Below are 20,291 nucleotides of genomic sequence, written 5' to 3'. Positions count from 1 at the left end.
CAGATATATATTTACATATATAGATACATATAAATATCTGTATAATACCTGGAACTTACTTCAAATTAATCCAGTAGGGTGACAGGGAAGATGAGGTTCAGGACACACTACCCCAAAATACGACACCTTGGCATTTGAGAAAACAACAGAAGCAGGAAGGCCTCTCTCACCTTTCCCTCAGCCTTCTCCCTTGAAGCAGGTCATAAATCCCTCATTTGAAAGGTACCCTTCCTATACCTGGGGTGAAAGGAACATCCTTACCTCTGAAGACACAGGGACACAGAGAGGAACCTGAACAACAGGTCTTTCTAAGTTTCCCCCTAGCTTATTCCCATTCAGTCACATCCTTCTGCCCTCCAGTCATATTTCTCCATGATGGTCCATGCTTCATCAAACCTAAGCATAGCAATACACAAGTGCACCTGTTTACTTGAATCTTCATTTCCTTAAGAAGTCTCCCCTTCATATAAAACTTATGTTAAATAAATGTGTATGCCTTTTGCTTATTGATCGTCTTTTGTTATAGGAGCCTCAGCTATGAACCTAAGATGGGTGAGAAAAAGAAATCTTTCCTCCCCTGCAGGGGTTTGGGTTTTTTTTTAAATAACAATACAATAATAAAAACTAAAATAAAATCAGAAAAATGTTTAAATAACTTCAAAATTTTTCTTAAGTTTCTGTTACCTGCACACATTGCACTGGTAAGCAAGGGCTCCATAAGTTGAAAGCATTTGAAAGCCTTTACATGGACATGGTCACAATCACGAGGATGGCCAGTATTTACTGATAACCTATACAACCTAAGTCCAATCTAGGAACATGCTCAACCAGAAGAAAAATGGTGCAATTGCATGAAAACCAAAATCCAGAAAGAAGATAAAGACAGAGTCACTCACTGTGAGTTCCTTGCAACTCTGTTTTTCCCAGTTCTTTATGAGCTGCTGAAGACGAGGGACCATGTTTTATTCATCTCTCTGTTCCCAGATCCTAGCACAAGCCTGGCACATAGCAGCATTGTGGACAACTGGATAAGGAGGAGCACAAAAAAATAGGACTGTAGATTAAGGGAAATATTCTATAACTGAAAGCAGGGAGCAGGAAGCTGAAGCCAATCTGCTGGAATGGCCAGGGAAGAGTAAAGCTCTAAGATTGTGCTCAATCTCCCTGAAGCCAAAATGTTAACCAATACAAGAAACACCAGCCGAGGGCTGGGCGCGGTGGCTCATGCCTGTAATCCCAGCACTTTAGCATCACAAGGTCAGGAGTTCGAAACCAGCCTGGCCAGCATGGTGAAACCCCACCTCTACTGAAAATACAAAAATTAGCTGGGGATAGTGGTGCATACCTGTAGCCCCAGCTACTCAGGAGGCTGAGGCAAGAGAATCTCTTGTGAACCCAGGAGGCGGAGGTTGTAGTGAGCCGAGATCATGCCACTGCACTCCAGCCTGGGTGACAGAGCAAGACTCCGTCTAAAAAAAAAAAGAAAAGAAACACCAGCCAAGGTGGGAAAATTGAGCCCAGGAGCTCGAGACCAGACTGGACAACATAGCAAGACCTCGTCCCTACTAAAAATTTTAAAATTAGCTAGGCATGATGGCTCACACCTGTAGTCTCAGCATTTTGGGAGGCCAAGGCAGACGGATAGCTTGAGCCCAGGAGCTCAAGACCAGTTGGGCAACATAGGAAGACCTTCTCTCCAAAAAAAATTCTTTTTAATTAGCCAGGCACATTGGCATGCACCTGTAGTCCTAGCAACTTGAGAAGCTGAGGTAGGAGGATCACTTGAGCAAGGGAGGTCAAGGCTGCAGCAAGCTATGATCACACCACTGCACTCAAGCCTGGGCAGCATATCAAGACCCTGTCTCAAAAAAAAAAAAAAAGGAAAGAAAGGGACAGAGTGAAAGAAAGAGAGAAAGAGAGAAAGGAGGGAAGGAAGGAAGGTAGGAAGGAAGGATTGAAGGAAGGAAGGAGAGAGAAAGAGAAGAAAGGAGAAAGAAAGAAAGAAAGAAAGAAAGAAGAAAGAAAGAAAGAAAGAAAGGAAAGAAAAAAAAAAAAAAAAAAAAAAAAAAAAAAAAAAAAAAAAAGACAAACAGACCAAAAATCATCAGTACTCAGGGATTGTGGTTTGTGGCTTTAAAGTGATTCAGTCTCTCTTCTGCACAAGAGTCAGCCATCGCCAGGCAGGTCTGGGAACTAAAGAGCCTTAAAGGAAATCAAGCTTTTATTCCCAGGAGTCAACAAAGAGCTGATGGTCCCTGGAGAAGGTGAAACCACATCAGCAAGGTGTGGCCTCTGCACCGCCTGCTGGGAAATTCCATCTTTTGCAATTCTACCCTGTTTACCTCTCTCATCAGGCCAGAAAAAGCACATAGGGAGCTTTTTGGAGAAAGGTTGGGAAGCAGGGACTCAGTAACAGTGTGGGAGGAATAAACATTCCTGTGACAAAGTGACAGTGGAGAAGGTAGAGTGTGTCATATGGACAGTGTTTCATATACACAGCTTGAAAACCTACACTTAACTTCAATTCCAAATTCTTCTACAATTTTTTGCCTCTCAGGGCATGCACTTGGCCATGTAATTGCTGGGCAGCTCAAAGCCTGATTCCTGGCACCTCCACACTCAGCCATAAAGCAAAACCATCTGAAAGCACTTTCAGTGTCAATTTACTACTGAGGCTTTTTTCCCAGGATTCCTCAACCGTGGCCATGAGCAGCAGAAAGAACTTCCGGTCAGGTACTCAGGGCTTGGGAATATACCAAAGTCACTCAGGCTCAACCCAAAGGCCATTATGCTAGGATTTTCTTGCATTTTGATTCCAAGCCCCATTTACCACCCCAGGCAGACCCACAGTGGGCTCTGCTGCTTGGGAAGCCTCAGCTGCCTTCCAGGGGTCTTGTTTTCACATAAAGGGGTCCTGAACAACACTTCCAACGTCGTCTGCAATGGTACGCTTTCCCTTCAGCTCAGGTTCAATGCCACCAGTCCTTCGCTCTTTTCATTGCAAATGACATTAGATGTGAACTCGAGGAAGAAACTTGCCCTCCCTTATTTTTTCCTTTTCTCTGTCCTCATTGGAGTATCCCACAGCCTGGATGTAGAAAAGGATCAGTTCTTCCCCCTTCCCTGCACACATGTGCATGCACACACACACACACACACGTTTTTTAAGTCTCTGTCTTTAAGAATCCACAGCTAAGGCTGAGTGCAGTGGTTCACACCTGTAATCCCAGCACTTTTAGAAGTCGAGGCGGGTGGATCACTTGAGCCCAGGAGGTCAAAGCTGCAGTGAGCCAAGATTCCAGTCTGGGTGACATAGCGACACCCTGTTTCAAAAAAAAAAAAAAAAGTCCACTCTTTCATAAAGTCCACTATCTACCATAAAAACTATCTCTTTTTTATTTTTTAAATTAAACACTTCACAAATTTGTGTGTCATCCTTGCACTGGGGCCATCCTAATCTTCTCTGTATTGGTCCAATTTTAACACACATGCTGCCAAAGTGAACACTACAGCTATCTATTGATAAAACTCCCCTGCAATCCTCTTCCAATGTTGTTAGACAGCTTTTAATGGAGACCAGTATACTCCCAACATACTGGCAGACAATAAATTACAAAGGGCGTTACCTGAAGATGGAGTATTAGTCAGGTTCTCCAGAGAAATAGACGTAGTAAGATACTTAGAGAGATATATAAAAAGAGATTTATTATGAAAGTTTGGTCCATGAGATTATGGAGGCTGAGAAGTCTCACAATCTGCATCTGCAAGCTGAAGGCCCAGGAAAGCTGATGGAGTGATTCCAGCCTCAGTGTGAGGGCATCAGAACCAGGAGTGCTGTTTTCCAGGGGCAGAAGTTAGATGTCCCAGCTCAAGCAGAGAGCAAATTCAGCTTTCCTCCGCCTTTCTGTTCTAGCTGGGCCTTCAACAGATTGGATGATGCCCAGCCACTTTGGTGAGGGCTGATCTTTACTCAGTCTACTGATTCAAATGCTAATGTTTTTGAGAAACATCCTCACAGACACACCCAGAAATAATGCTTTACCAGCTATCTGAGCATCCCTTATCACAGTCAAGTTGACACATCAAATTAGCCACTACAAATGGGCAGATAAGTGAACAAAAAAGAGACAGAGAGAGAGAGAAAACCCTTAGGAAGAGGAAACTCTCAGAGCTTCTAATTAAAATTCAGAATAGTATTGTTCTCTAATTTTTAAAATTTTTTTCTTTTCTAATTTTTCTAGTTCCAAGAATTAGGCAGGAGTGTCATCAGCAGAAAGGGCCATCCCAGGCCTGTGAAGCTCTGTGGGTCTGCCCAGCAGCCATGGGAGGACCAGTGCAGCTTTCTTTTCCAGGAGAGACAGAATATGCTGCCCCAGGGGTGCTGCCAGATTCCCTGGCAGCCTGAGATGTGGCCAGCTTTGAACGCCAGTGACCCAGTGCAAAAGCCTCAGACCCCAACACAACCTAACTTGGAATCCTAACCAACATTTGGATGAGTTCCCAAATATGAGTCTTAATATCCCAATCTACATACTGTGAATCCTAGAAAATCTAAATAATAGCATGGGGTGGTGACTGTGAGAATTTAGACAATGTATGTAAAGCACCTGACACTGTGTCTGGATGCTCTCAAAAATGCTCTCAGTAGTTTGCTTTCTGTCCTGCCTTACGATCTTCCTGATCTTCCTGTATCTCCTTTCCCAGGTATTCATTTGGCCACACTCCACAGGAAAATCCTCACACTCCACTGAAAGCTATCAGCTGACACTGAAGGATGCTTTATCTCCAGGGCAGATCTTCATAATACTCAAAATTAAGCTTACTCTGGATTTACTTGTTGAATTCTAACATATGAAAGACACCCAATAATAGATACCCACTATTTATTATGATAATTCTTTTTTTTTTTTTTTAATTGAGACAGGGTCTTGCTCTGTCACTCGAGTTGGAGTGCAGTCGCACAATCCCTGCTCACTGCAGCCTCAAATTCCTCGGCTCAAGCAATCCCTCCATCTCAGCCTCCTAAGTAGCTGAGACTACAGGCATGCACCACCACACTCAGCTAATTTTTTTAATTTTTGTAGAGACAAGGTCTCGCTTTGTTTCCCAGGCCGGTCTTGAACTCCCGGCTTCAAGCAGTCCTCCCACCTCAGCCTCCCAAAGTGCTGGGATTACAGGCATAACCCACCACACCTGGCCCATGTTACTTCTTTTACCAATGAGGTATTATCTTAAATGACCTTTGGTATTTTTTTAATGTTTTATTATGTTTTAATATCTTTTATATATTTAATTTTTACATATTTATATATCGTAATATTCATTATAATTTATATTTATTTCATGTATTTTTCTATATTTATCTTTTCATTATGTTTTGAATTTCCAAATGCACACATAAATAGAATACTAAAGAGAATCTCTTCGAGCCCATCTCTAGTTTTCACAGCTATCAACAATTTAGCATTCTTGTTTTATCTATCAGTCCTCCATTTTCATTGCTGTCGCGTTACTGGAGCAAATCCCTAGGCACCTTATTCTACCACCATATTCTTCAGGATACATCACTCACAAAGGATGGTTTCATGCATGTCCGTGTGAAGAGACCACCAAACAGGCTTTGTGTGAGCAATAAAGCTTTTAATCACCTGGGTGCAGGGGGGCTGAGTCAGAAAAGAGAGTCAGCAAAGGGTGGTGGATTATCATTAGTTCTTATAGGTTTTGGAATAGGCGGTGGAGTTAGGAGCAATGTTTTGGGGAGCAGGGGGTGGATCTCTCAAAGTACATTCTCAAGGGTAGGGAGAATTACAAAGAACCTTCTTAAGGGTGGGGGAAATTACAAAGTACCTTCTTCAGGGTGAGGGAGATTACAAAGTACATTGATCAGTTAGGGTGGGGCAGGAACAAATCACAATGGTGGAATGTCATCAGTTAAGGCTATTTTTACTTCTTTTGTGGATCTTCAGTTACTTCAGGCCATCTGGATGTATACATGCAAGTCATAGGGGATGCGATGGCTTGGCTTGGGCTCAGGGGCCTGACACACGGTATCTTACATAACCATGATTCCATCATCACACCTGTAGTATAAATAAGGCTATCTGGTCTTCATTCCTGGTTCCTGGCACAAAACTCCTAAAACCCTTGGAATTTCCTGAGTGACAGGAGTGTCTTTTATTATTCATAAAGTGCCTCTTTAGATCACACCTGAGTTTATGCTAATGAAGTATCTGGAAAGGGGCGGACTCAGAGTAAGTGCTATAAAAACTCTTGAACAATGAGATTTGATGAGCTTCCAGGTTGGTGAATAAATCAAGGTGCTGGGAGGGTGGCGTGCCCAGAGAGAGAAGAGAAGAGCCACAAACCACTCTCCGGCCCCATATGTTGCCCTATGCATCTCTTCTCTCTAGATTTTCTAGAGGTGTGTCCTTTATAATAAACTACTAAACGTAAGTAAAGTGTTTCCCTCAATTCTATGAGTCATTGTAGCAAATTATCAAACTCATTATGGGAACCCCCAATTTAAAGCTGGTCATTCAGAACTGCAAGAGCCCCAGACATGCGATTAACATCTGAAGTAGGGGCAGTCTTGAGGAACCGAGCCCTTTAACTTACGGGTTCTGATGCAAACTTCAGGTAGATAGTCTCAGAATTAGATTAAGTTGTAGCACACCCAGCTGGGATCCAGAGATTTGGAGAATTGCTTGGTGTGGGGGGAAAAAACCCACACATCTAGTGTCAGAAGTGTTATGTGAATAAAAACAGCACGTTTTCTCAACCCCCAAGAAAAAATTAACACTAATCCCCTACTATCATTGGATACCCAGTCTATACCTATATTCCCGCAATTATCTCAAAAGTATCTTGGGGCAGGCGCGGTGACTCATGCCTGTAACCCCAGCACTTTGAGAGGCCAAGGCAGGTGGATCACCTGAGATCAAGGGTTCGAGACCAGCCTGGCCAATGTGGTGAAACCCAGTCTCTACTAAAAATACAAAATATTAGCCAGGTGTGATGGTGCAAGCCTATAATCACAGCTACTCGGGAGGCTGAGGCAGGAAAATCACTTGAACCTGGGAGGTGGAGGTTGCAGTGAGCCAAGATTGCACCATTGCACTTCAGCCTGGGTAACAGGAGTGAAACTTCATCTCAAAAAAAAATAATAATAATGTATCTTGGTTGTTTGTTGGAATCAGGAATCCTTGGCATTTGATGGATGTCCCTTAAGCCTTTCTTAATCTATAATGGTTCCTGGGGTAGACATGGAAGGGCATCACCGAGATACCCTTCAAGAAGAACCTGAATCCCAACTGCGAGGTGTGGGGTCAGCAAACAGCCTCCAGCTCTCAGCTCCTTCAAGGTCAGCATCAGCTGCTGAGAGCTGAGGTCACACCCTTCTCCAAGCGACCCACATTCAGCGACTGAGAAAAGAGGGGTAAAAAGGTCCAGCTATTGGCCTGACACAGAACAACTCTGATAAACAATATTTGCTCACAGAGCCACTCTGGGTTTGCCAAGGTTTTGCCAGGCCTGCGTTGCAACAGGTCTTTTCCGTCTAGCACCTTCCCTTTATAGACACTGCCCCTTACCACCATCCTGCACCCAAACCGTGTGTCAGCATCTGCTTCCGGAGAATCCAATTTGCAACAGTTCTCATCTCTTTCTTTTCATACCCTTTACTCGTTGAAGAAACTAGGACTGACTTTATATTTAAAACATGATTTTCAGCATTCCCACAATCATTTCTCAAGAATGAAAATTATAAGCCAAACATTCTCATTTTCACTAATAGGAATTTCTAATTATTTAATCAAAAGAAATTAAAGATAAATACAATATATTTTAAAAGTCTCACTTTATCTTCTAAAATAGGTAAACTATATCAATACATTTCCATTAAGTTGCTGGTGTCACCAAAATAAACCACAATAAGCCAGGCACAGTGGTTCATGCCTATAATTCCAACACTTTGGGAGGCCAAGGCGGGAGGATCCCTTGAAGCCAGGAGTTTGAGAATAGCCTGGACAATATAGCAAGACCTTGTCTCTACAAAAAAAAATTTTTTAAACTACCTGTAGTAGGGCATGCCTGTAGTCCTAACTACTCAGGAAGCTGAGGCAGGAAGATCGCTTCAGCCCAGAAGTTCGAGGCTGCAGTGAGCTGTGATTGTGCCACTGCACTCCAGCCTGGGCATTAGAGCAAGACTCTGTCTCAGAAAATGAAAAATACAAATAATTTTTTAAAGCCACAGTAGAAGTCTAGATTCTCTATATAATAATAAAGGAGTCAATTCAGCCAGAGGATATAATAATTGTAAGTACATATGCACTCAACACTGAAGCATCTACATGTATAAGCTATTATTAGAGCTAAAGGGAGAGATAGACCCCAATATAATAATAGCTGTAGACTTCAACGCCCCTCTTTCAGCATCAGACAGATCTTCCAGACAGAAAATCAACACGGAAACATTAGACTTAATCTATGCTATAGAATAAATGGAACTAGTAGGTATTTACAGAACATATCATCCAACAGCTCCAAAATACACTTTTTTTTTCCTCAGCATATGGATCATTCTCAAGGATAGATCATGTGTTAGGTCACAAAACAAGTCTTAAAACATTCAGAAAAATTGAAATAATGTCAAGTGTCTTCTCTGGCTACAATGAAATAAAACTAGAAATCAATAACAAGAGCAATTTGGGAAACTATACAAACACATGGAAATTAGAAAATATGCTCCTGAATGACTAGTGGGTCAATGAAGAAATTAAGGAAACTGAAAATTTTCTTGAAACAAATGATAATAGAAACACAACATACCAAAACCTATGGGATACAGAGAAGGCAGTACTGAGGGAAGTTTATAGTTATAAGCATCTACATCAAAAAAGAAGAAAAACATCATGTAATTAACTTAACAATACATCTTAAGCAAGTAGAAAAGCAAGAGCAAACCAGACTCAAAATTAGTAGAAGAAAAGATATAATAAACATCAGAGCATAAATAAATAAAATTGAAATAAACATATAAAACATCAACAAAATTAAAAGCTGGTTTTTTGAAAAGATAAAATTTTAAAAAAGAAAGAAAAAGAATCAAAAGAAAAATAATACTCATGACACATAAAATAATTGAAAATTCAAATTTCAGTGTTAAAAAATTGTAGATTTCTCTTTTTAAAACTATGGTCATGCTGGGCACAGTGGCTCACGCCTGTAATCCCAACACTTTGGGAGGCTGAGGCAGGTGGATTACTTGAGGTCAGGAGTTCGAGACCAGCCTGGCCAACATGATGAAACCCTGTTTCTACTAAAACTACAAAAACATTAGCTGAACTTGGTGGTGGGAGACTGTAATCCCAGCTATTCAGGAAGCTGAGGCAGGAGAATCGCTTGATCCTGGGAAGCAGAGGTTGCAGTGAGCTGAGATTGTGCCATTGCACTGCAGCCTGGGCAACAGAGCAAGACTCTGTCTCAAAAAAAAATAAAATAAAATAAAATAAAACTATGGTCATATTTAAGTTAACAATAAATTCATCAGGTCGGGCGCAGTGACTCACACCTGTAATCCCAGCACTTTGAGAGGCTGAGGCGGGCGGATCACTTGAGCTCAGAGGTTCAAGACCAGCCTGGCCAACATGGAAAAAACCCCATCTCTACTAAAAATACAAATATTAGCCAGGAATGGTGGCGTCCTGCCTCAGCCAGGGAGGAGGCTGAGGCAGGAGAATTGCTTGAACCCAGGAGACAGAGGTTGCAGTGAGCCGAGATTGCACCACTGCACTCCAGCCTGGGCGACAGAGCAAGACTCCGTCTCAAAATAAATAAATAAATAAATAAATTCATCAATCTCTTTTTTTACCCTAATCAATCAAGGGCCAACTTGAGCAGCCACAGGTTGTGGGAAACTGCGTGGATTAGAACTGTAAACCTACCCTTGAGTATCTGATTATAGAAATGAAAAAATTTGCAGTCCCATCTCCATCCCTGCCTGCTACATGAGTGAGCTCTGGCATTTCAGTTTACTCACATGTGCATTAGAAATGCTTACACTTTTAACTTCACAGGCTATTGTGTGGACTGAATGAGATCATCTGTGAGAAAGCACCTTTCACGCTGTTGGATGCTTATGGCTGTAAATTCTTTCCTTCCCTCACATACATCTGTTGATCTACTGACTCACCTGGTGGCAGGAAGCCACAGCAGAACCTGCAACTGCTCTGCCTTCCCCTTCCCTCCTTCATCTTCTTCTCCTGAGCCAGGTGTATGTGTTTAGGTTCTCGATAAAGGACCCAGGCTTCTACAGACAGAATGGCCACACTATCAAGGTCAGAGGCAACAAGACATGACACGGATTTCAGTCTGTTTGTGTGGGCTTAGCTCATGCTTGCAGAGTCCTACCTGCCCTCAGTCTCCTCTAATTTCCATCTGTCTTTTATGCCTGACTACCTGCATCATGGACTTCAAGCTCCAGTCTCACACAGACACAGGGATAACAGCCTTACAGAGACCACTTAACCCACTTCTTGAGTTGCAAAAACCCAAATTCTTATATGTGTATATATATATCTGCCGGCAGTTCTGCTTCCCTGGTTGGACCCTGACTGAGGCACCCACATGCTCACCTCTGAACTCATGCAGGCTCCCGGCCTTTCTCAGAAGAGTTGTGCCGAGTGTGGCTCCTCCCCTCCCAGCTTTTTCCAGGACCTCCCTATATTTTCAGGCTTTTCCTCTTTTATTCCAACTTTGTCAAAGGCCATAAAACTGCTTATATGTTTCATAGGTTAAGAGAAAAACCTCATCAGGTAGATTGGCACTATTTCAGGAGGTAATTTTTCAGTGTATTATCAAAATATTTTCCAAAATGAGCATATCTGCCTCCTTAGCCTACTCCACTTCTAAGATTTATTTGAAAGAAAGAAATCCTGAAGGTACACAAAACATTATCAGGTCAGCTTTACTTATAATAGCAAAATATTGGGAAAAAATTAAATGTCCAACAACAGAGGACTAATAATTATATTTTAACCATATGTTAGATTATAATGCATCAGTTAGAAGTGGCAAAAGAACAAATAAATTGCAAAGAGCAAGTTTTTCACAGAACAGAAAACAGATATGGCCCATAAAATATGGAAAATTTTTAATTTCATTAGGACTTACAGAAATGCAAACAGGCTTGCAAGATAAACAATTTTATACCCATTAGTTTGGCAAAATTTAAAATTTGTGGACATTTAGCCACAAAATGTCCACTTCACAGCTTTAATTCAAAATGAATTTTAATAAATTTAAAGTTTATATTCATTTCTATATCTATTAAAAATGATATCGATCAATGGATGGTAGAGTCAAAACTGGTACAACCACTTTGGAAAATTATTTAGTGTTATCTTGCAAAGTTGAACATCCACATATACTCCAGCTCAGTAATCCCATTCCTAACTATTTCTCTCCAAAAATGTTTGTGCTTGGCATTGCACCTGGCATACAGGAGACATATACAAGACCATTAGTAATGTTTGCAGTAGCAAAAAACTAGAAACAAGTCAAATGGACATCAACAGGTAAATGCATAAATAAATACATTGTGGTATATCCACACAATGCAACATGATATTGCAGAGAAAATGAACCACCACTACACACAATGTGAATCAATATTAGTAACATAATGTTGAGGAAGGAAAGACAAGAAACAGATAACTACATATCATTTACATAATTCTCAAAACAAGCAAAGGTGAGCAATATAGTTCTTAGACAAATATTAGTGCCAAAACCATATTTTTGCTTAAAAAGCAATAGGATGGCAAGCCTCTAGGTAGGCCTGGAGGTGAGAGGCAGGGGACTGGGATAGGGAAAATATACACTGGTAGATAGAAAATTTTGGAAATATTCTAGTCTTGGGTGGAGAAGTGGTTCACAGTATTTGTGATATTACTATATTTAATAACTAATATTGATGTTACATATAATCTCATGTATATTATCAATTTTTTTATTACAAAAGGCATTCTGGAGTCAGATGGGTTCAACTCTGAGGGTGGCCAGAGGAGAACTGGTTGCAGTACCCTACATTAAAGAGTTAACTCTGCTGGCAATATAAAAGACTGAAAGAAGAAGAACTATTTGGAACTATTTTCTGATTCTACAAAAAAACATTTTTCTGTTTCTTCTAACCCTGTTTCTTCATATTTCAAAAGTTTTGCTTCTAAAAAAAAAAAGTCCTTGTAAGACAATGGATCCTGCTTAAGATACTTCCTGCCACGTCTCCTATGAGGAATGCTTCTGAGCAACTGAATAGCATCATAGTATGGTGCTAATAAGCCCATGTTCTGGAGTCCAACTGCCTGGCTCCGACACCTGCCCTATGCTTGCTAGCTGTGTGACCGAGGAAAGTTACTAGTCTCTCAGTCTCATTTTTCTCATCTTTAAAATGGGGATGAGAATAAGCGCCCTAGCAAATTTCATTAGTGTGAGAATTAAACGCTTTAATTGTGTAGTAAAATGCTTGACACTGGATACTCAGTAAGGACATTTTCATTTCTAGCAATATAGTGCACAAGGTACCCAGAACATTTCTGCTTAAAAAAACAAAATCATGCCATATAAAACGTTTTTAATTTTTTTAAAAATGTATCCATAAAATGTCAAGAAAATAAAAACCCCTTGTATCCTGATTTTGATGTCTAGTGCCATTCCCTATGGAAATAAAAATAATAATTTTTTTTTTTTTAAAAAAAAGCAAGGCTCCTTGGAGAACTGATTACAGAGGTAGGACGATAAGGACACGAGGTGAACCTGGGGTATTTCTGTAACGCTCAAAAACAAGGAAATTTCCAAAGATGAATGGACTCATAACAAAGAGACACAGGAGTCAGTTGAAGGGGAACTTACTGACATAATTGTAATAACATAAGCATCAAAAAGAATAATGATCATAGTTAAATGGCATACACTAGATATATAAAAACCCAAAAGTCTACAATACTGAAAAAAGATAAAGCTGGAGTGGGGGAGACTCATTTGTCACCATCTAAAGAAGCTATTAAACCACATTCTTGTTTTGAAAATTGGCAAAGGGAAAGATTTAAGCATTCATCTTATCTTTCTAATATGAAATATATTCAGGAGAGCCAGCCAGCCCTACTTTCCAGAAGAATGCCAACTAAGAAGTGTAGAAGAATAACTGAATCAATTAAAACTCATTGGCCGGGCGCGGTGGCTCACGCTTGTAATCCCAGCACTTTGGGAGGCCGAGGTGGGCAGATCACGAGGTCAGGAGATCGAGACCATGGTGAAATCCCGTCTCTACTAAAAAAATACAACAAAAATTAGCCGGGCGCGGTAGCGGGCCCCTGTAGTCCCAGCTACTCGGAGAGGCTGAGGCAGGAGAATGGCGTGAACCCGGGAGGCGGAGCTTGCAGTGAGCCGAGAGCGCGCCACTGCACTCCAGCCTGAGCGACAGAGCGAGACTCTGTCTCAAAAAAAAAAAAAAATAAAATAAACTCATTATTTCACAGCTCCTAATTGAAATTACTGATTCATTTTCTAACAAATAAATGGGCCGGGCACAGTGGCTTATGCCTATAATCCCAGCACTTTGGGAGGCCGAGGCAGGAGGATCACCTGAGGTCAGGAGTTCAAGACCAGCCTGGCCAACATGGTGAAACCCAGTCTCTACAAAATACAAACATTACCTGAGCATGATGTTGGGTTCCTGTAATCCCAACTACTCAGGAGGCTGAGAGGGGAGAATCGCTTGAACCCGGGAGGCAGAGTTTGCAGTGAGCCAAGATGGCACCATTGCACTCCAGCCTGGAGAACTGAGCAAGACTCTGTCTCAAAAAACAAACAAATAAAAATAAATAAATAAATAAATAAATTGATTGGTTGCTGATTAATGAAGTTTAAAAGTGTTAGGTGGATGGTAGATGGGGAACTGAACATGCAAATGGTGCTATGAAAACACCACAGATTTCTTCCTGGTCACGTGTGTGAATATCACTGCCCATCACAGGAACGAGACTTCCTTTCCCTGGTCTCCTGAGGATATGTGCATGAAGGGCACACTTCTGACCTATGCTAGCCACAAAATGTCCACTTCACAACTTTGATTCAAAACAAATCCCAGACCCAAACCTAAACGGATAAAACTGCTAGAAGAAAACACTGGAGAACATCTTCACGACCTTGGGAAAGGCATAAGACACAAACTATTTTTTAAAAATAGATTAAACTTCAGGAAAATCTAAAACTTATGGTTTTCAGGGGACATTGTTTAAAAAAGAGATAAATCACAGAGAGAAAATATTCACAATATATTTATCTGACAAAGACTTGTATCCATAATATCTAAAGAATTATTAAAACTCTGGCCAGGCGCAGTGGCTCACACCTGTAATCCCGGCACTTTGGGAGGCCAAGGCAGGCAGATCACTTGAGGTCAGGAGTTTGAGACCAATGTGGTGAAACCCTGTCTCTACTAAAAATGCAAAAATTAGCCAGGCATGGTGGCGTGTGCCTGTAATCCCAGCTACTTGGGAGGCTGAGGCACGAGAATTGCTGGAACCCGGGAGGCAGAGGATGCATGAGCTGTGATTGTGCCACTGCACTCCAGCCTGGGTGACAGAGTGAGACTGTCTCAAAAAGAATTATTAAAACTCAGTAATAAGAAAAAAAAACCAATTTTTTAAAGGCAAAAGATTCTAACAGATCCTTCATAAGAGAAGATATTGCATATGAATGACCAATAAGGATATGAATAAATTCTCAACATCATTGCAAATTAAAACCACAATGCCATCCACTGCATACCTCCTAATGACCAAAACCAAACCCTGACAATATCAAGTATTAGAGAGAATGTACAGTAACCATACACTGCTGGTGAGAATGTAAAGTACAACTAATTTGGAAATCATTTTGAAAATTTACCAGAGTTAAATATATGTTAACCATATGACCCAGTAGCTCTACTCCTAGGTATTTACTCAGAAAGTATCTGTTCACACAAAGATATGTACATGAGTATTCATAGCAGCTTTATTCATAAGAGCTAAAACCAAAGACTACCCAAATGTCTGTCAAAAGGTAAATGAATTGTGTATCTTTATAACAGATAACAATACTCAACAATAAAAAGAAACAAACTCCCAATACGTGCAACATGAATAAATCTCAAAGGATTATGCTGAGTGAAAGAGTGCATTCTATATGACTCCATTTATATGAAATCTAGCAAAGGAAAATAAATCTAATATACAGAAACAGAAGACAGACTGCTGGATTCTTGGACCCAGATTGGCAGATGCTCACCGGAAAGAGAACAAGAAAACCTTTGGGAGATGAAGGAAATGTTCTATGTATATATATATATACACATATATATATACATACATATATATGTATATATATATATATATATTTTTTTTTTTGAGACAGAGTTTCACTCTTGTCACGCAGGCTGGAGTGCAATGGCACGATCTCGGCTCACTGCAACCTCTACCTCCTGGGTTCAAGCAATTCTCCTGCCTCAGCCTCCCTAGTAGCTGAGATGACAGGCATGTGCCACCATGCCTGGCTAATTTTTGTATTTTTAGTAGAGTCGTGGTTTTACCACGTTGACCAGGCTGTTCTCAAACTCCTGACCTCAGGTGATCAGCCTGCCTCAGCTTCTCAAAGTGCTGGATTACAGGAGTAAGTCACTGCGCCCAGTCTGGAAATGTTTTATATCTTGATTGTGATGTTGGTTGCAAAGATTTTTTTTTTTTTTTCAAAATTCAGCATTAACCTCAGAATACACCTCAATGCCTCCATCTCCCTCACCATTGCCATATCCAAATGGTTGTCAACTTCTGACAATTCTGCTACTGAGTATCAGTTAAATTTGGGTGGTCCTCTCTAGTCCCACTTCTGCTTTTGTGAAAGTTGTCAGGATCAAAATGGAGTCACTGTGTCAAACTCTAACAACAACAAAAAAAAACACATGGAAGGCGGAGTGGCTCACGTCTGTAATCCCAGCAATTTCCAATGCAAGAGGATCACTTGAAGCCTCGAGACCAGCATGGGCAACATAGTGAGACCCCATCTTTACAAAAAATTAAAAATTACACATGGTGGTGCACACCTGCAGTCCCAGTAACTTGGGAGGCTGAGATGGAAGGATCACTTGAGCCCAGGAGGTTGAGGCTACAGTGAGGTGTAATTGCACCACTGCACTCCAGCCTGAGTGACAGAGCAAGATTCTGTCTCAAAAAATAAATACATACATACATACATACATACATACATACATACATACATATACACATACAGTAAATAAAGCCGGGAGGTTAAGAAGGGAGGGCTGTCATGCACATATACCTATGATAAGACCTATTACAAAGACTCCCTGAAGGGCTTTATGCACATATGCCTATAACCAAAACTTTTGCCAAGGACTTTCCAAACTGCAGCTTGCTACATGAGTCACAAGGATGGCTAGCCGGATGCACAAGAACACTTGCCTGACACACTGTCTCCACTAATGAACTAGTGTCAACTCCTATGATGAGCCCCTGTAGCCATTGTTCTTTTTGTTTCAAAACAAATTACCTGTACTTCTCTCTTTTGCCTTAAAAGCTTACCCCTGCCTGAACCTCTTTAGATAGATATGTGGTCCCCAAAGCCCACACATTCTGCATTTGCAAATCCCCTGCGCACAACCAAATAAATCTTTGGATAAATATTTGGATATAACTTTGGAGAATCTCCCTCTGTTTAGATTGACATCTTCATCCTCACTTAACTAGATTGTAGCTGCTGGTCCACCTGCCTCCAGTCTCTTGCCTTGGGTCCATCCTGCCTCCAGGGAAATCTTTAAAAACACAAATCTGCTCCTATTTCTTCCCTGCTACAGTCTGTCAACGTCTCATCAAAGCTGACAGGTTAAAGCACAAATCCTCAATATAAGTCTTTAAAAGCCTGGACTCTACCTATTTTTTCAGCTTTATTTTATACTTCTTTTCTCCACACCCATCCCCCACAAAATACATATGCATACCTGCTTCCCTCACACCCACGTTATCCTACCACCGTACTGAATTCCTTGATAATCCCCAAAGACACCTTTCTCCTTCATGTCTCCACATCTTTGCACATGTGAGTCCTCTGCTTGGGGTGCCAGCTATGATTTGAGTATTTGTGTCCCTCCAAAATTCATGTTGAAACTTAAACTTCAGTGCAAAACTCTTAAGATGTGGGGCCTTCAGGAGGTGAGTAGGTCATGAGGACTCCATCCTTATGAATGTGATTAGTGTACTTATAAAAAGACTGGAGGGATTCTGCTGGTCTCTTCTACCACTACCCCTTCTGCCATATGAGGACACAGCAAGAGGTGCCATCTATGAAGCCGAAAGTGAGCCCTCACCAGAAACTGAATCTGCTGGTGCACTGGTCTTGGACTTCCCAGCCTCCAGAACTATGAGAAATAAATGTCTATTATTTATAAATTATCCAGTCTAAGGTATTTTGTTATAGCAACCCAGACTAAGATGGTACCCTTCCCTCACATACAAGGTTGCCAGATTTAGCAAATAAAGACATAGAATGTCCAGATAGGTTTGAATTGTCCTGCACGTCCAAAGTATGCCATGTATAACATGTCAACAATTTCACCTTTGTACTCACCAATATAATTCAGGGGCTTGCATTCAACTCCAAGAGCATTCCTCCATTCCCAGAGTATGGCAGAATGTTCCCTCTTAATTTAAATGCCTCAGAAATGTGTTTCTGTCTCAGTTGTGAAGATTGTCTTAATAGCTACTGTAATTCAATGCTAACTGGGTTAAGTGATTTATATACACTCTGTCTTTATCATCTCAGTTGTCCTAATGGATAAGTAACGTTAGTAATTTTCATTTACAGATGAGGAAACCAAGGCATGGAGAAGTTACAGAGCCAGGTCAAGTTTATATAATAAGTGGGGGAGCACGAGAATTTGAACTCAAATAACCTCACTACAAAGCCCACAGGATAAGTCTTTGTACTTCAACAACTACTCATGTTTGCATAATACTTTACAACTTGTGAAACTCTTGTTTCTTTTCCTCATGTGATGTCTTAGAATAAGGTATAAGAATAATACAACCAAAATTCATGTACACACCTACAAGAAATACAATGCAAATATAGCTGAAGCCTGTTGATGAAAAGAACTAAACTCTATAAAATATTTAAAGAGGTTTATTCTGAGTCAATATGAGTGACTGCGACCTGGGAAACAGTCTCAAAAGGTCCTGAGAATGTGTGCCTGCAGTAATCAGGTTATAGCTTGGTTTTATACATTTTCAGGAGACAGAATTTACAGGCAAAGATATAAATCATTACATGTAAGGTATACATTGGTTTGGCCCAGAAAGGTGAAACATCTAGAAGTGGGATCTTACAGGTCATGGGTGGATTCGAAGATTTTCTGATGAGCAACTGATTAAGAGTTAAGCTTTGTCTAAAGAGTTGAAGTCATGGCTGGGCATCACGGTTGGAAATTCAGTTTTTCAGGTTTCGCTTGGACCACAAGGGGTCCATTCAGTCAGTTGGGGGCTTAGAATTTTGTTTTTGGTTTACACCCCCAGTAACATTTTCTTCACCAAACCTCTATCCCTAATGAGTTCTTATCCTTCACACTAATGTACAGCTTATGTAGAGTGTACAATGTACAATATTACTTCATATTTTAAACATATTAGTGTTATTACACTATGTGTATTCTTCTGTGATTTACATTTTTCTCACTTTTTGCATTTTTGGGACTTACCCATGTTGATACATTATATCAGTCTATTTTGTATTGCTATAAAGGAATATCAGAGGCTGGGTAATTTATAGAGAAAAGAGGTTTATTGGGCTCCCAGTTCTGCAGACTGTATAGGAAGCCTGGCACCACCACCTGCTTCTGGTGAAGGCTTCAGGGAGCTTCCAATACTGGTAGAAGGAGAAGGGGAGCTCACGTGTGACATGGCCAGAGAGGGAGCAAAAGTGGGGAAGGGGTGCCATGCATTTTTAAAATACCAGCTCTCTGAATCTTAAAGTCGGCTGGTGAAAAAATAAATAAACAATTTTTTAAAATAAACAATCAGCTCTCTTGTGATCTAATGGAGTGAGTACTTTCTTAAGGATGAGGATGACACCAAGCCATTTATGAGGAATCTGCCTCCCATGACTCAAACACCTCCCACTAGGCCCTACCTCCAACACTGGGGATTACATTTTAACATGAGATTTGGAAGGGACAAATATCCAATCTATATTACATATATAGGTTTATTTATGCATTTTCACTGCTGTATAATTTTTCATTTAATGACTGTATCATAATGTAGTCATTCATTCTCTTGTTAATGGACATTGTCATCATTATCAGCTTTTTGTTTCTTGTTTTGATTTTTGTTTTATATTGGTTTTTTGGTTGTTTGGTTTTTGTTTGTGTCTTTGCCTTTTTTTGACTAGAAACAAAGGCTACTATAAATTATTTTAATGGCTTCTTATGCAGCTGTGCAAGAATCTCTCTTAGTAAATACTTATTTTCCCTAAGCTGCAATATATGGATTATTGTGTTAGCAGTACCAACCAACAGAATATGACAGGGGAAAAAAAGTCACAAGGATATTGGCCGGGCGCGGTGGCTCACGCTTGTAATCCCAGCACTTTGGGAGGCCGAGGCAGGCGGATCATGAAGTCAGGAGATCGAGACCACGGTGAAACCCCGTCTCTACTAAAAATACAATAAAGTTAGCCGGGCGTAGTGGCAGGTGCCTGTAGTCCCAGCTACTCAGAGAGGCTGAGGCAGGAGAATGGCATGAACCCGAGAGGCGGAGCTTGCAGTGAGCCGAGATCGCGCCACTGCACTCCAGCCCGGGCGATAGAGCAAGACTCCGTCTCAAAAAAGAAAAAAAAGGTCACAAGGATTGGAGAGGATGAAATTAAACTGCCAATATTTACAGTCAATCTAATTAACTGTATAAACAATCCAAAATTTGACAAGACAAAAATTTAATAAGAGCACAGCAAAAGTGGCTGGTCATAAACTTAATGTTCAAGTATTTGTTACATTCTTACACTATAGCAAAACAGGTGGGAAAATATAAATTTTAAGAATAATTAGGAACAAATTTTACAAAAGATATACAAGATCTTTATGAAGAAAATCATAAAAATTTATAAAGTGCATCATAGATCTAAATAAACAGATATATTGTAATCATGTATAGAAAAACTTAATATTGTAAAGGTATTAGTTTCCT

The 20,291-nt window shown here is 40.5% G+C and overlaps 1 non-coding gene across 1 annotated transcript; it reads right to left on the bottom strand.

The window, feature by feature from the left end:
• Positions 1 to 3,400: 3,400 nt before the first annotated feature.
• LOC116813942 (U6 spliceosomal RNA) lies at positions 3,401 to 3,507 on the bottom strand. Its single transcript, XR_004371066.1, has one exon. It is a non-coding gene; the product is annotated as a U6 spliceosomal RNA (small nuclear RNA).
• Positions 3,508 to 20,291: the final 16,784 nt, after the last annotated feature.

The sequence above is a fragment of the Hylobates moloch genome, unplaced genomic scaffold (genome assembly GCF_009828535.3).
Source record: "Hylobates moloch isolate HMO894 unplaced genomic scaffold, HMol_V3 SCAFFOLD_9, whole genome shotgun sequence".
In the NCBI taxonomy this organism is placed as follows: domain Eukaryota; kingdom Metazoa; phylum Chordata; class Mammalia; order Primates; family Hylobatidae; genus Hylobates; species Hylobates moloch.
The sequence above is the reverse complement of the archived record's forward strand: the minus strand, read 5'-3'. Positions and strand labels throughout refer to the sequence as shown.